The 14,916-nt window shown below is 38.2% G+C and overlaps 1 long non-coding RNA gene across 1 annotated transcript; it reads left to right on the top strand.

Annotated features, from left to right (window-relative positions):
* The first annotated feature begins 9,852 nt into the window (after positions 1-9,852).
* Positions 9,853-11,819, top strand: LOC119263885. Its single transcript, XR_005130607.1, has 4 exons — positions 9,853-10,492; positions 10,935-10,973; positions 11,074-11,184; positions 11,525-11,819. It is a non-coding gene; the product is annotated as an uncharacterized LOC119263885 (long non-coding RNA).
* Positions 11,820-14,916: the final 3,097 nt, after the last annotated feature.

Raw genomic sequence — 14,916 nt, 5'->3', positions numbered from 1 at the left:
AAGAAATGCCACCCCACACCATTACTGACCCACTGCCAAACCGGTCATGCTGAAGGATGTTGCAGGCAGCAGATCACTCTCCACGGCATCTCCAGACTCTGTCATTTCATCTGTGAAGAGCACAGGGCGCCAGTGGCGAATTTGCCAATCCTAGTGTTCTCTGGCAAATGCCAAGCATCCTGCACGGTGTTGGGCTATGAGCACAACCCCCATCTGTGGACATCGGGCCCTCATACCATCCTCATGGAGTCGGTTTCTAACCGTTTGTGCAGACACATGCACATTTGTGGCCTGCTGGAGGTCATTTTGCAGGGCTCTGGCAGTGCTCCTCCTGTTCCTCCTTGCACAAAGGCAGAGGTAGCGGTCCTGCTGCTGGGTTGTTGCCCTCCTACGGCCTCCTCCATGTCTCCTGGTGTACTGGCCTGTCTCCTGGTATTGCCTCCAGCCTCTGGACCCTATGCTGACAGACACAGCAAACCTTCTTGCCACAGCTCGCATTGATGTGCCATCCTGGATGAGCTACACTACCTGAGCCACTTGTGTGGGTTGTAGAGTCCGTCTCATGCTACCACGAGTGTGAAAGCACCACCAACATTCAAAAGTGACCAGAACATCAGCCAGAAAGCATAGGTACTGAGAAGTGGTCTGTGGTCCCCACCTGCTGAACCACTCCTTTATTGAGTGTCTTGCTAATTGCCAATAATTTCCACCTGTTGTCTATTCCATTTGCACAACAGCATGTGGAATCGATTGTCAGTCAGTGTTGCTTCCTAAGTGGACAGTTTGATTTCACAGAAGTTTGATTTACTTGGAGTTATATTGTGTTGTTTAAGTGTTCCCTTTATTTTTTTGAGCAGTGTATATCATGACTGTTAATCACTCATATAAATTACATTAGCCTGCAAGTTTGTTGCTCATGCTTCTATGAGGCATACTTTTCCCCACTTTGTCAGTAAAACATTACATTTTTTTCTTTGTTTGTTTGTTTGTTTTTATACAAAGCACTTACTTTGGGAAATTATGCTTTTTTAGTTAATCAGTGGACTAGGTAAGATGTTGTCTTTTATCAAACTTTTAAAAAATATATATATTTAAAAAATTTTTTAAATAAAATATAGCATTCCTGAAAATATCTATCACCTTATATTCACTCTAACCTAACTCTGTATTTTAAAATATTTTAAAAATTTCTTCTTATACAGTATCTCACAAAAGTGAGTACACCCCTAACATTTCTGCAAATATTTTATTATATCTTCACTATAGGGACAACACTATAGAAATTTAACTTTGATAAAACTTAAAGTGGCCAGTGTACAGCTTGTATAGCAGTATAGATTTACTGTCCTCTGTAAATAACCCAACACACAAACATTAATGTCTAAATAGCTGGGAACACAAGTGAATACACCATATAGTGAACATGTCCAAATTGTGCCCAACTGTGTCATTGTCCCTTCCTGGTGTCATGTGACTCATTAGAGTTACAAGGTTCCAGGTGTGAAAGGGGAGCAGGGCTGTTAAATTTGATGTTTTGGGTACAATTCTCTCATACTGACCACTGGAAATTCAACATGGCACCTCATGGCAAAGAACTGTCTGAGGATGTGACAAATAGAGTTGTTGCTCTCCACAAAGATGGTCTAGGCTATAAGAAGATTCCCAACACCCTGAAAATGAGCTATAGCATGGTGGCCAAGGTCATACAGTGGTTTTCCAGGACAGGTTCCACTCGGAACAGGCCTCGCCAGGGTCGACCAAAGAAGTCCACATGTTCAGCGTCATATCCAAAGGTTGGCTTCAAAAAATAGAGTGCTGCCGGCAATGCTGCAGAGGTTGAAGAAGTGGGAGGTCAGCCTTTCAGTGCTCAAACCATACGCCGCAAAATGCATCAATTCGGTCTGCATGGTCATTGTCCCAGAAGGAAGCCTCTTCTGAAGTTGATGCACAAGAAAGCCCACAAACAGTTTGCTGAGGACAAGCAGTCCAAGAGTATGGATTACTGTAACCATGTCCCGTGGTCTGACGAGACCAATATAAATTTGCTTGGCTCAGATGGTGTCCAGCATGTGTGGTGGTGCCCTTGTGAGGAGTACTAAGACAACTGTCTCTTGCCTTCGGTCAAGCATGGTGGTGGTAGCATCATGGTCTGGAGCTGCATGAGTGCTGCCAGCACCTTGGAGCTGTGGTTAATTGAGGGAAACATGAATTCCAACATGTACTGTGACATTCTGAAGCAGAGCTCCTGCTTCCCTTCGTAAGTTTCCCTTTAGAAACTGTGCTGCATGGCAGTTTTACAATACAGTAACAACCCCAAAAACACATCCAAGCTGACAACTGCCTTGCTGAAGGTAAAGGTGATGGACTGGCCAAGTATGTCTCCAGACCTAAACCTAATTGAGCACCTGTGGGGCATCCTCAAGCAGAAGGTGGAGGAGCGTAAGGTGTCTAATGTCCACCGGCTTTGTGATGTCTCATGGAGGACATGGAGAAGTAGCAACCTATGCAGCTATGGTGAATTCCATGCCCATGCTAAATAATAATGGTGGTCACACAAAATATTGACACTTTGAGCACAATTTGGACATGTTGACTGTGAGGTGTACTCATTTGTGTTGCCAGCTATTTAGACATTAATGGCTGTGTTTCATTTCTATAGTGTCATCCCATGAAAAGATATAATAAAATATTTGCATAAATGTGAGAGGTGTACTCACTTTTGTGAGATACTGTAGGTCACTCCTTACAGACTAACATAAAAACAGCAGGCATTATTCTACCAAGAAACTCATTCTACTCATTGACTCACTTATAACATCACCATTAACTTTGTTGTACTAAATAATGAATAATACTAATAAATAAATATACTAATGTATAATGTATTGTAACTCATTTACCTTTATTTACACTACTTTTATTTAAATGTTTATATATTATACATTTTCACCTTAAAAGTATTTGTTACAACTAAATATACAAATAAATCTTTCCCTTTTTTCCTCTAGCATAGCAGTTGAGTTTTATCACAAATTTTAGAATTTTTTCTATTAATACAATCAGCGGTGCAAATTTATATGACAAGTGGGGCAGGGGGTGAACATAATAAGGCTGAAGCTGACAAACCAAAACTGAAGCATAAAATTAAGTGGAAAAAGTACACCTGCAATTAGAGTTACTAATTGGACTACTGTAGGTTAAAGACCATCAAAGAGGAGAGGAGGAAGGTGGGTTAGAAGGCAGCGAGAGAGAAGGAAAGGCAGGAGTGTGGAGGTTAGAGTAGGGACTCTGAACATAGGGACAATGACTGGTAAAGGCAGAGAGCTTGCAGACATGATGGAGAGAAGGAAGATAGATCTCCTGTGTGTCCAGGAGACCAGATGGAAAGGAAGCAAGGCCAGGAATATTGGAGGTGGATTCAAACTGTTCTATCATGGTGTAGAGAGGAAGAGAAATGGAGTAGGGATAATCCTAAAGGAACAGCTTGTGAAAAGTGTTCTGGATGTAAAGAGAGTGTCAGACAGGATCATGAGCCTGAAGTTGGAGGTTGATGGTGTAATTTTGAATGTGGTCAGTTCATATGCACCACAGGTTGGTTGTCAGTTAGAGGAGAAAGAGGAATTTTGCAGTAAGATGAAGTGGTAGATGGTGTCCCTAGAGAGGAGAGATTAGTGATTGGTGCAGACCTCAATGGACATGTTGGTGAGGGGAACAGAGGGGATGAAGAGGTGCTGGGTATGTATGGTGTGAAAGACAGAAATGCAGAAGGTCAGATGGTTGTAGATTTTGCAAAGAGAATGAAAATGGCTGCGGTGAACACATATTTTCAGAAGAGGGAAGAACACAGGGTGACATACAAGAGTGGAGGGAGGTGCACACAGGTGGATTATATCCTTAGCAGGAGATGCCACCTAAAGGAGATTGGAGATTGTAAAGTGGTACCAGGGGAAAGTGTAGCAAGGCAGCATAGGGTGGTTGTCTGTAGAATGAGATTAGAAACAAAGAAGAGGAAGAGAGTGAAGACAGAACCAAAGATTAGATGGTGGACGCTGAAGGTGGAGGATGGTTGCAGGCAGTTCAGGGAAAAATTGCAACAGGCCCTTTGGGGCAGTGAGGAGCTACCTGAGGCAACTAAGGTGGTGAGAGAAACTAGCAAAAATGTGTTGGGTGTTTCGTCTGGTCAGAGGAAAGAAGACAAGGAAAGTTTGTGGTGGAATGAGGAAGTCCAGGAGAGTGTTCAGAAGAAGAAGGCAGCTAAGAAAAAGTGGGATAACCAGAGAGATGAAGGAAGTAGGCAGGAGTACTGTGAGGCTAGTTGCATAGCAAAAAGAATGGTGGCAAAGGCAAAGGCTCAGGCCTATGATGAGCTGTATGAGAGGCTGGACAGTAAAGAAGGAGTAAAGGACTTGTATCGTTTGGCTAAACAGAGAGATAGAGCTGGAAAGGATGTACAGGTTAGGCTGATAAAGGATAGAGAGGGAAATGTACTAGTGAGTGAACAGAGAGTGTTGAGTAGATGGAAGGAGTACTTTGAAGAACTAATGAATGAGGAAAACGAGAGAGAGAGAGGAGGACAACAGGGGGAGAGATAGTGGATCAGGAAGTGCAGAGAAGTAGTAAGGTGGAAGTGAGGGTAGCTTTAAAAAGGATGAATAATGGAAAGGCAGTTGGTCCAGATGACATATCTGTGGAGGTATGGAGATGTTTAGGAGAGAAGGCAGTGGACTTTTAAACCAGGTTGTTTAACAAAATCCTAGAGAGTGAGAGGATGCCTGATGAGTGGAGAAGCAGTGTACTGGTCCCCATTTTTAAGAACAAGGGTGATGTGCAGAGCTGCAGTAACTACAGAGGTATAAAGTTGATGAGCCACACCATGAAGGTATGGGAAAGAGTTGTTGAAGCAAGGCTAAGGCGAGAGGTTCAGATCAGTGAGCAGCAGTTTGGTTTCATGCCCAGAAAGAGTACCACAGATGCAATTTTTGCACTGAGTGTTGGTAGAGAAGTACAGAGAAGGTCAGAAGGACCTACTTTGTGGATATAGAGAAGGCATATGATAGGCTGCCAAGAGAGGAACTGTGGCACTGTATGAGGAAGTCAGGTGTAGCTGAAAAGTATGTTAGGGTGGTGCAGGACATGTATGAGGATAGTGAGACAGTGGTGAGGTGTGCAGTTGGAGTGACAAATGGTTTCAAGGTGAAGGTAGGGTTACATCAGGGATCAGCTTTGAGCCCCTTCTTGTTTGCAATAGTGATGGAAAGGTTGACAGATGAGGTCAGGCAGGAGGCTACATGGACCATGATGTTTGCAGATGACATTGTAATTTGTGGTGAGAGTAGAGAGCAGGTGGAAGAGAATCTGGAGAGGTGGAGGTTTGCACTGGAGAGGAGAGGAATGAAGGTCAGTGGAGACAAGACGGAATACATGTGTGTGAATGAGAGGGAGGCAGGTGGAAAGGTGAAGATGCAAGGAGTAGAGGTCATAAAGGTGGATGACTTCAAATATCTTGGGTCAACCATCCAGAGCAATGGACAGTGTAGAAAAGAGGTGAAGAAGCGGGTGCAGGCAGGATGGAGTGGGTGGAGACGGGTGTCAGGGGTGATGTGTGACAGAAGGATAGCAGCAAGAGTGAAAGGGAAGGTTTACAAGACAGTAGTGCGTCCTGCTATTATGTATGGTTTGGAGACTGTGGCTCTGTCTAAAAGACAGGAGGCTGAGCTGGAGGTGGCGGAGATGAAGATGCTGAGATTTCCGTTTGGAGTAACAAGGATGGACAAGATTAGAAATGAGCAGATCAAAGGGACAGTGAAGGTAGAGCAGTTTGGAGATAAAGCCAGCGAGGCCAGGTTGAGATGGTTTGGACATGTTTTGAGGAGGAATAGTGAGAGGAATGAAGGTCAGTGGAGACAAGACTGGCAAAGAATGTTGGAGGTGGTGCTGCCGGGTAGAAGGAGAAGAGGTAGACCTCAGAGAAGGTTTATGGATGTAGTGAAGGTGGACATCGAGATGGTTGGTGTAAAAGTAGAGGGGGCAGTGGTTAGGGCAAGATGGAGGCAGATGATCCGCTGTGGCGCCCCCTAAAGGGAGCAGCCGAAAGAAAAAGAAGAAGAAGAAGGATGTGATATTTTCATATATTAAGTGGCCTTAAGTGGCTTGTAAATCAGTAAAAAAGAAACAATACTAAACGGGAATTATTAACAGGAATAATAACATGTATTTTCTGATGCATATTCAGTATATCAGTTTCTTGCTCTTAACAGAGGCTTTTAACAGATTTTGTTCCATTGTCACTGAAATAAAACTGCATTTTGCAATACATGTTTTAGAAAATATTTACATAAATTAAATGTTGCAAACAGTTTGCATTAAATACACATGAAAATATTTAGTGCCAATTTGATAAACATCATGACGGTAAGTCACAACCAGGCAGACTCCTGCTGGAGTGCATGACATGTGAGATACAAGTTCTGCGGTTAGCTCAAACTCAAAGTGAATAGCCAAGATAAATATTGGAGCAGTCAATAGTAGTGCTATACAGTTCTCAATCCTTTCTGAGCCATGACCCTCTAAAAATGCAGTTTGTGGTTTGCAAAACAAAAAAAGTATCTGTTTTGAGTTATTGGAAATATTTTTTAAAATACGACAGCTGATGGCTGTGTCTGCTTTATCTGCTTTATTTCATGAGTAATTACAACAGCCAGAAATACCTTCTCATATGAGGTAACTGACTGTTATGAGCAGCAGACCTTTTTTGGCATACTAGCACAATATTTAGGTGTTTTGTTTTGTAGTTAGGAAAGTTAGGAAAGGCTACTCTCAAACATGTCAAAATGATAGGACATGTCACACAGCACCCCTTATTTTGCACCAGTGCAAAAAAGGGCTAAGCATCATCATCATGTAGTGGCAGGTGTAAAGGAGAAAAGAAGAATGAAAATATTGAAAAACAGAAACATTTTCAGATTCCAGCCTTGAATGGGGTGATGCGGTGGAGTTATGGAGAGATAAAATAACTGAATTAAAAATCAATAAAATTATTTGCTGATTCTTAATTTTATCTGTTAAAATGTTTATTTATTTCTATTTTTAACTAAATAACATTTTGGCTCCATACTTCTACTTATAATTGAGTAAGGTTTTGATGCCTTATCCATAATTGAGTAAGGTACTGAATGCAGTACCTCAATACTTTTCCGACCCCCGGTCATATGAATGATTTTGTCTCAATAAAGCCACAATATGTAAATCTTTTAGGTTCTATAAAGCATAATTTTTTTGTTATTATGCTTATTTCCATAACAGCCAAATCTCCTCAATTGTGCAGAATCATGCAGGATCACAAATAATAATGTTTAGTTGATTTAATTGAATCATATATATATATATATATATGATTCATATGTCATACTTTCTAATTCTACAATTATGGAGAGTCAACAATCTCTTTGTCTGCATACCTTTTCACCCTGTTCTTCATTGTTCAGTAAAGGAGATATACTTATGATGTGTACTTGCATGTACAGCACCCAGCAAAGGTTGCAGTGTTCTTTAGAAAGAGTTCTCGATGCAAATCCTAAATGATAGTAGACCTATATGATAATTACATTCACAGTGAACATCGTCTGTGTGGTTTTTTATTTGTATTTTTAATGATTATACACACATGTAAAAACATATATATGGTCAATGTCAGAATAAGCTTTTCATTGTTCATTTTTGCTGTTTATTTATTTACTTGTTACTACTTATTATTATGTATTTTTATGTGTACTAGTTTCCATTTACATTGTTTTGAAATTTCCAAAGAAAAATGCCAATACAAATGGTCAAAAATTCCTTAGAATAAAATGTTTTTACATTATCTGTTTCAACAGCTGTTCCAAACATTCCAAAATGTCCTTGTATACATACCACATTATGTATAACCACTAATGAGATACTCCTATTAAAAAATTATTGAACTCTTTATTTAGCATCAAACATTTTTAAATACAAAATCAACTTGTCAATATATCTTAGATAGAAGGTATTGGAGAAAGTTAGTTCTGATAGTGCAATCTATATAGTGCATTGTTAATTAACATCATTTTTCACAACAGTGGAATTTATGCATTCATTGAAATATGTACTTCCATGAACTTTACATAAACTGAAGCACTTTGGCAAATTTCTTTTTGGTAAGTGCTCATCACCTCTGACCACAATTGTACACACCGTACAAATTGCTGTAGTATCAAACTGTATGACTGAAAACTGATGATGGGCATCCCACTGCTTAGTCATTACATAGAAATCCCACTGAGAACATGTTTCTACTATGCACACAAGGGGTTTTCCCTGTCTTTCTAAGGGAAAAAAACATGATTCCCCACAAGAGATAAGGAACCCAGTTAATCCATTACTAGCATGTGGTTAAACTCACGCAAAATCAAGTAAGCAGTTTGTATAATTATGTGACATAACATTCACACATGCTAAGGTTCTAAAAGTAATAGTTTTTGTTTGGTGAGCATGTGTAAGAAGTATATTGTAAATGCTGAAATATCTGTAGAATAAATACATAATAAACGTTTGACTGATTTTTAAAGTTGGTTCCTACCTGTACATAAAAGCCAAATTCTAGCAACCAAGTAACTCAGAGAGACATGTGTATTGTTGTAATTTTTATTTTCATTATTAAATAGTAAATAACAGAAGCAAATCTAATGCATTAAATTGTAATGAATTTAAAAAAGAGATGTTCTAAACTTTGAAGAGTCTAAAAGTAAATCTGTTTGTTTGCAAAAACAAAACTGTAATATGTCCAACAAGTAAAAAGAGGGGATATTAAGCACCCTGTAAGATGACGGGCAGAGAGCAGGACAACAAATGAATCTAGATCACAAGTAATTTACACTATGTGCTGCATGACATTGATTTGTTGTTATGATGCATACAGAGAATGCCTGTTCCACCTCAGAAGATCATTCCAGAAATTCACTCCTTAGGCTCTCCACACTGTCAGAGAAGTTCAGGAGGTTCTCCAGTTCATCTCCATCTGTATCTGCCTCCTCCTCTGCCTCCCTGGACATTTGTGGCTCCCCCTCACCTTTACTACCCAACTCCATGTAGCCTTTGGAAAGAAGGTTAGCTCCCACACTCCGTAGCATGCTGTCCGTCTTCACTTTGGTGCCCGAGGCCAAGGTCCGCTCCCCCCAGGTAGGACTCTGTGTGGCACTGCCTTGGGCTCCTTGACGTGCTTCTTCAACACTTAGGACTCTTGCGCTGGGAGCCAGAGAAGCCGTAGTCTTGCTGATGCACAGCCCCATGAAGATCTACTTTTCTGTCTTCTACCTGTGTACACTGTTAACACTTTTTTCTCACACTTTTCTTTTATATCCTGAGCTCTTTCTTCAACTTAGAAAAGGTAATGGCATGATGCTCCTTAGTGAATCCTCAGAAGGGAAGTATTCTCTTTTGTTTGAAAGAGAGTAAAGCTAGTGATTTTTCCTTTCCACAGTACAGCTGGTTTTAACAGAATGCTTTCTCATGCTGCTTAAATGGGAACCTGAAAACTCTTGACCTCAATGAGTACTCTCTCAACAGCTTGGCTTAGTGGACTGTTTGTGGCATATTTAAACAGGTGTCCACTCTACAGTGTCATGGAACTACAGCACAAACTCAAATCAGGATTTAATTCAAACAATCCTGCTTTGTGAATCATGAGAGTGCAGAGTGCTTAGAATGCTACATACATTTTAAGGTGTTTATATATATATATATATATATATATATATATATATATATATATATATATATATATAATCAAAGGTGTTGTAACCAGAGGAAAGTTACAATTGGGTCGAAGCTGATATTAAGACTGAGGTTCAGGACAAAAACTCATTGTCTGTGTAACCTAAACTATGACAATACATTCAGAAAATGCCCATGGAAGAGGTGGAAAAACAGTATCATAATGATGCAGCTGAATTTACTGGGTGATTCAAGGTAGTAGGAGATTGAAAAGATAAGTGGTTGACACGTTTGCAAAAAGGACCTTTCCTTACTGCTTGGGTAAAACTGTTGTTGTGTGGGTATGATAAATATCTATAGCATCGAGCAAAGCAAAAGGAGTTCCCCTATTCCATGGAATTTATATTCAGGAGTTTTAAAAGCTGCATCGCTCAACTCATAAAACACAGAGAGGATAGGATTCAAACTACTAGAAAGAACAATGAATGCTGTTTTAGGCTTCATTTTGTTGGTCTCACTGATTGCAGAATGTCACTCTGCTTCAATCCCTCAAACAGAGTTTGACATAGAATTTAAAGAAATAGGCGAAATGTTAACAATATTAGAGAAATCAGACAAGGTAAGTTGATGTAATACAATTGTTCTATCCTAGCCAGATATACATAAAAACATGTTTAATGAATGATATTTTAAGAAGTATTTAACATATTGAACTGTATTTGTTTCATAGATGTGTCCAAGTGACTGCCAAGAGACAAATGTAAGTACTCTCAACATATCAATTCCTTTTTTAAAAATCAATGCTTTACAATTACATTAAGTTGAAATGTGAGTGAGCATAATGAAACAGTTTTGTAGCTGAATACTGGTGTTTGTTAAATCAGAATTGATAGAACTCATGAGCAGTCGCTGCATTGAGAATCTCTTCCGAGCTGTTATCTGATGGTTAGATTGTATCATTCATATGCACTGCAGTGACTTCCTTTCTACCTTAGACTTCTTCAGAAGAATGCACGTAGTTCTTAATAGAGGAAATACTTGTACAATTTGTTTTTAGAAACAGTGTTTTAGTCAGATCTATTTTTGAACCTGTAGCTCCTACAAATAGACCTCAGATAAGGCAAAGAGATTCAGAATTCAACCTTTTTGAGAGTTTCTTGAATAGACCAAAAGTTTACAGAGGTTACTTTTCTTTACTAAAGGAGACTGAATGCAAGTGTGTCTACCTACCCAACACAACTGTAAGTAACCCTTTTCTAAACAAATGTTAGACAAATGGAAATGGGTTAATTTATATATGTCCTGATTATGTGCAACCAATGTTTCCTATTTTTTTTCTAGGGCTGCACTAATTATCAATATATTGAACAAGGACTGAAAACTTTAAACTTACACTGTGTTTTTTCCAACATCATGACACAAAAAATATGCCAAGTGCTTGAAAGGTTGAAGGTAAGAATGCATATTGATTAAACATCAGAATCACATAAAACACATTTTTGTTTACCAACAATTATGGATACCCAGTAATGGAACTAGAAAATGTATTTTAGAGCTCTATATCAATTTACATATTTATCATGGGGCATGTTAATGTTCTGTTAATTTCTGATGCATAGCTTTTAAAAATATTGTATGTACATTTTTTTAATTGTTGGTTTAGAAAAATGCTTTTGGAATGATTGTTTTAGACAAGACATGATGATGTTTTAATTATTGTGCTAACCTATACAAATCTACCCAAAACATAACGTCTATTCTTTTTTCTCTAATTATCTTTGTTTTTCCACAGGATATTGTGAAGGATGAGACAAGTATGTGTGTTACACCAATGGCCCCGAAAGATTTTTTGCGCCAAATTAAAATTGAGCACCAAAAATATAAAAGTCAGCAAAGAAGTAGCTAATTCCATTAGAACGATTACAATTAATACTATTTATTTGTTGTATTTTCTTTATATTATTTATTTTAGTTTTTGTGACCAGGCATCCATGACAGCCCTAGCTGTGGATTACTGGAACATTTAACTATTGTATTTTATTGTATTGCACTGTTCTGTGTTCAACTCTGTTCCTTTTCTCTGGGTATCAACAGTGACTTTTTGTCTTTCTCTCTAACCTATTGGTAACTAGCAATAGGTTATACTATAATAGATACTTTCTCTAGATAAAGCACTTCTTGTAAGTTGCTCTGGATAAGGGTGTCTGTTCAATGCTGTAAATGTAACTTTTTGTTGATGGTGCTGTCGTAGTTTCATACTGTATGTTTCAGTACTTTTTCATGTTAAAAGCAGAATACAATGAGTCTAAAGGAAATGTAATAAATATACAGAAAATATTCTTTTACCAAATTTTGGTCATTGTATTGTAGTCATCTTTAGTTATATAATACTTAAAAATACTCATTTCTACATTTCCCACATGAGGTTGTATGTTGTTTTTTTTTTTATTTTGTCAACATTGTGTTGGCAACAAATAAAAAACATTTAACTGATTTACGTTAGGCCCTAACCCAAACCCTATTGCACCTTCACTGTTATTGCACCAGCTTGCTTTTTCTGTTGACTGCAGTCAATACAGGGCATGTAATCATTTAGCTTTGTTCCACTGCAGATGCATTCTTTGAACTACGCCACTAAAAGTTTTGGAAAAATACGGAACAATACACACACACACACACACACACACACATCATCATCATCTAAACTGCTTATCCTTCTGGGTAAACTAAGGAACAATAGCTAAATGAAAACTGTCACTCTTACTTTCTATGAAAAATCAATAAAGGATAAAAAAGAAGTGTTCAGAGACCATTCCTACATGTACAAACCCAGTTCCAAAAAAGTTGTGTAGGTAAAATGCAAATAAAAACAGAAAGCAGTGATTTACAAATCTACATTGACCTGTTTTTGAACAAAGAACAAAGTTTTATCTTATGAACGTCATTGTTTGTTTTTTTTGTAAATATAAACTTATTCTGAAATTGATCAAAAAAGAACAACAAACATAATAAAATGTTTAAAAAATATCTTAAACATGTGATGCAATTATGCACGGATATAAAACAGGTATCCAGGACCATGCTCAGTGGAAGCCATATGTCATCAATGCCCAGAAAAATTGTATACTTCTCTGGACTCATCTCATCTCATCTGAAATTGATTGATGCACAGTGGAAACATGCATTATGTTCTGAATGGGAATGTGGATGTTTATGGGAATAGTGGACATTGTGTTCTGTGGGCAAGAAACAAAAGGACCACCAATATTGTTACAAGCATGAAGTTCAAAAGCCTGCATCTGTATGGCATGAAAGGTATTAGTGTATAGCCTGCACATCTGTGAAAGCACCATTAACTCTCAACACATTTTGGAGCAACAAATGCTGCCATTTAGACACCATTTTTTAGGGATACCCATGCTTATTTCAACATAACGTCACCAAGCCACATTCTGCATGTATTATAAAAGCATGGCTATATAATCTGTTAATTTGCTTAGCTATTTTAAGTAATCATTATTGATCGGTTATGGTAATAAAAATATATAAAGATACAATATATTCTGATTGCTACTGGAAATATAAGTAAAGCTAACACCTTTAAATTAGCTAAATTAAATGTTCTAATCCATAATGCTACCCATCCTACATCAACAACTTTTCCTATCTTTTTATCTGCTTGGATCATCTGAACTTTATTTTCAAAAGTATAATACAGTACAAAAGAGTTTCACAAAACTTGTGAAATGATTCTCCTCTATGCAACACTTTACTGTCAGGTTCAATGCCTTACAATCAGGTTTTGCAAACATACTTTTTTTTAAAACTGTAAACCAGTCTTCCTTTCTAACTTCCTTACTAACCAATTTATCACTGATTAGTGCTATTAAACTAAAGACACTGTAAGCTGACTGACTAGGTTCAAATGTGCCTTTGAGCACTTTTATCAAAGACAGCAAAACAGCAGACAATACTGCTCACTAAAAACTTTTTTCCCTGGAACAGACATACTCTATGAACAAATGTTTGAGTTACCTTATGTCTGTATGAGTTATGACAGCTGTAGGTTATTTGGCCACACAAACTCAATTAGGCACCTCTGTAACAGAATAAAAATTATAACCTGGGGTACTTGTGAAGCTATAACAAATTGAAACATGTTTACTAAGTTAAAACATTGCCTTTTAACAGCATGGCCATTTAAACATGTGATGGCGAAAAATAGATGAACTTGAAGGGAGGGGGTCGAGGTTCAGGCTATTTCTCACTGTGGTTAATCACATTGAATATTTAGATAAGTTTCACAAATGTTTTATTATAAATCAGTTTATATTTAAATCAAATTACAGCACCAGAACTCAGCTCTATTTACCACTGAGAAGAACAAAACACACTAAAGCTCTGGTTCACTCTGGTTCATTCCAGCCCAATTTAAACCATGAGCTGCTGAGTGCAAGTCAGCGAACACCAGTAACTGTCAAAACATTTAAAAAATAATTTTTTAAATGGCAGTTTCACATGAGACTAGAAAATAAATTTTATGAGATTGACGGCCGAAACCAAGACAAGTTTGAGTACAAATACTACAAAGATAAGTCCAAAATGTTGAAAAAGCAGCTGGTGAAATGGGGCTGTGGTGGTGGAGTACTGAGGGAATAAATAGTAAATAGTAAATAGTAGCTCAGCATGCCCAGCAAGCTGAGCAGGACAGCTGGGCTTAAAGATGGCTAGAATGGCATCTGCATTAGACTGAAGTTGGGTAATGCTACATACTGACAAGTGGAACCCCACAGATTCACAATAGCTTGCACAGAGAGGATACACTTATCAGCGTTAAGTAGCTCAGCATACCCAGAAGCTGAGCAGGACAGCTGGGCTTAAAGATGACTAGAATGGCATCTGCATTAGACTGAAGTTGGGTAATGCTACATACTGACAAGTGGAAGCCCACAGATTCACAATAGCTTGCACAGAGAGGACACACTTATCAGCGTTAAGTATTAGGTTGTGTCTGGACAGAGCTGCAAAGATTCTGTTAACTATATTTATTATTTTGTTATTGCTAGTGTTTTTAACATACATATTGACAATCCCAGTGATAATTATTGCAAGGAATTCTGGGCCATATTGAACTATTTTGGACTCTCTCAGCACACCACGAGCACACATTGTCATGGTCATGCT

The sequence above is a fragment of the Pygocentrus nattereri genome, chromosome 8 (assembly GCF_015220715.1).
Source record: "Pygocentrus nattereri isolate fPygNat1 chromosome 8, fPygNat1.pri, whole genome shotgun sequence".
Classification (NCBI taxonomy): domain Eukaryota; kingdom Metazoa; phylum Chordata; class Actinopteri; order Characiformes; family Serrasalmidae; genus Pygocentrus; species Pygocentrus nattereri.
Note: the sequence above shows the minus strand (reverse complement) of the source record. Positions and strands in the feature narration are given on the sequence as shown.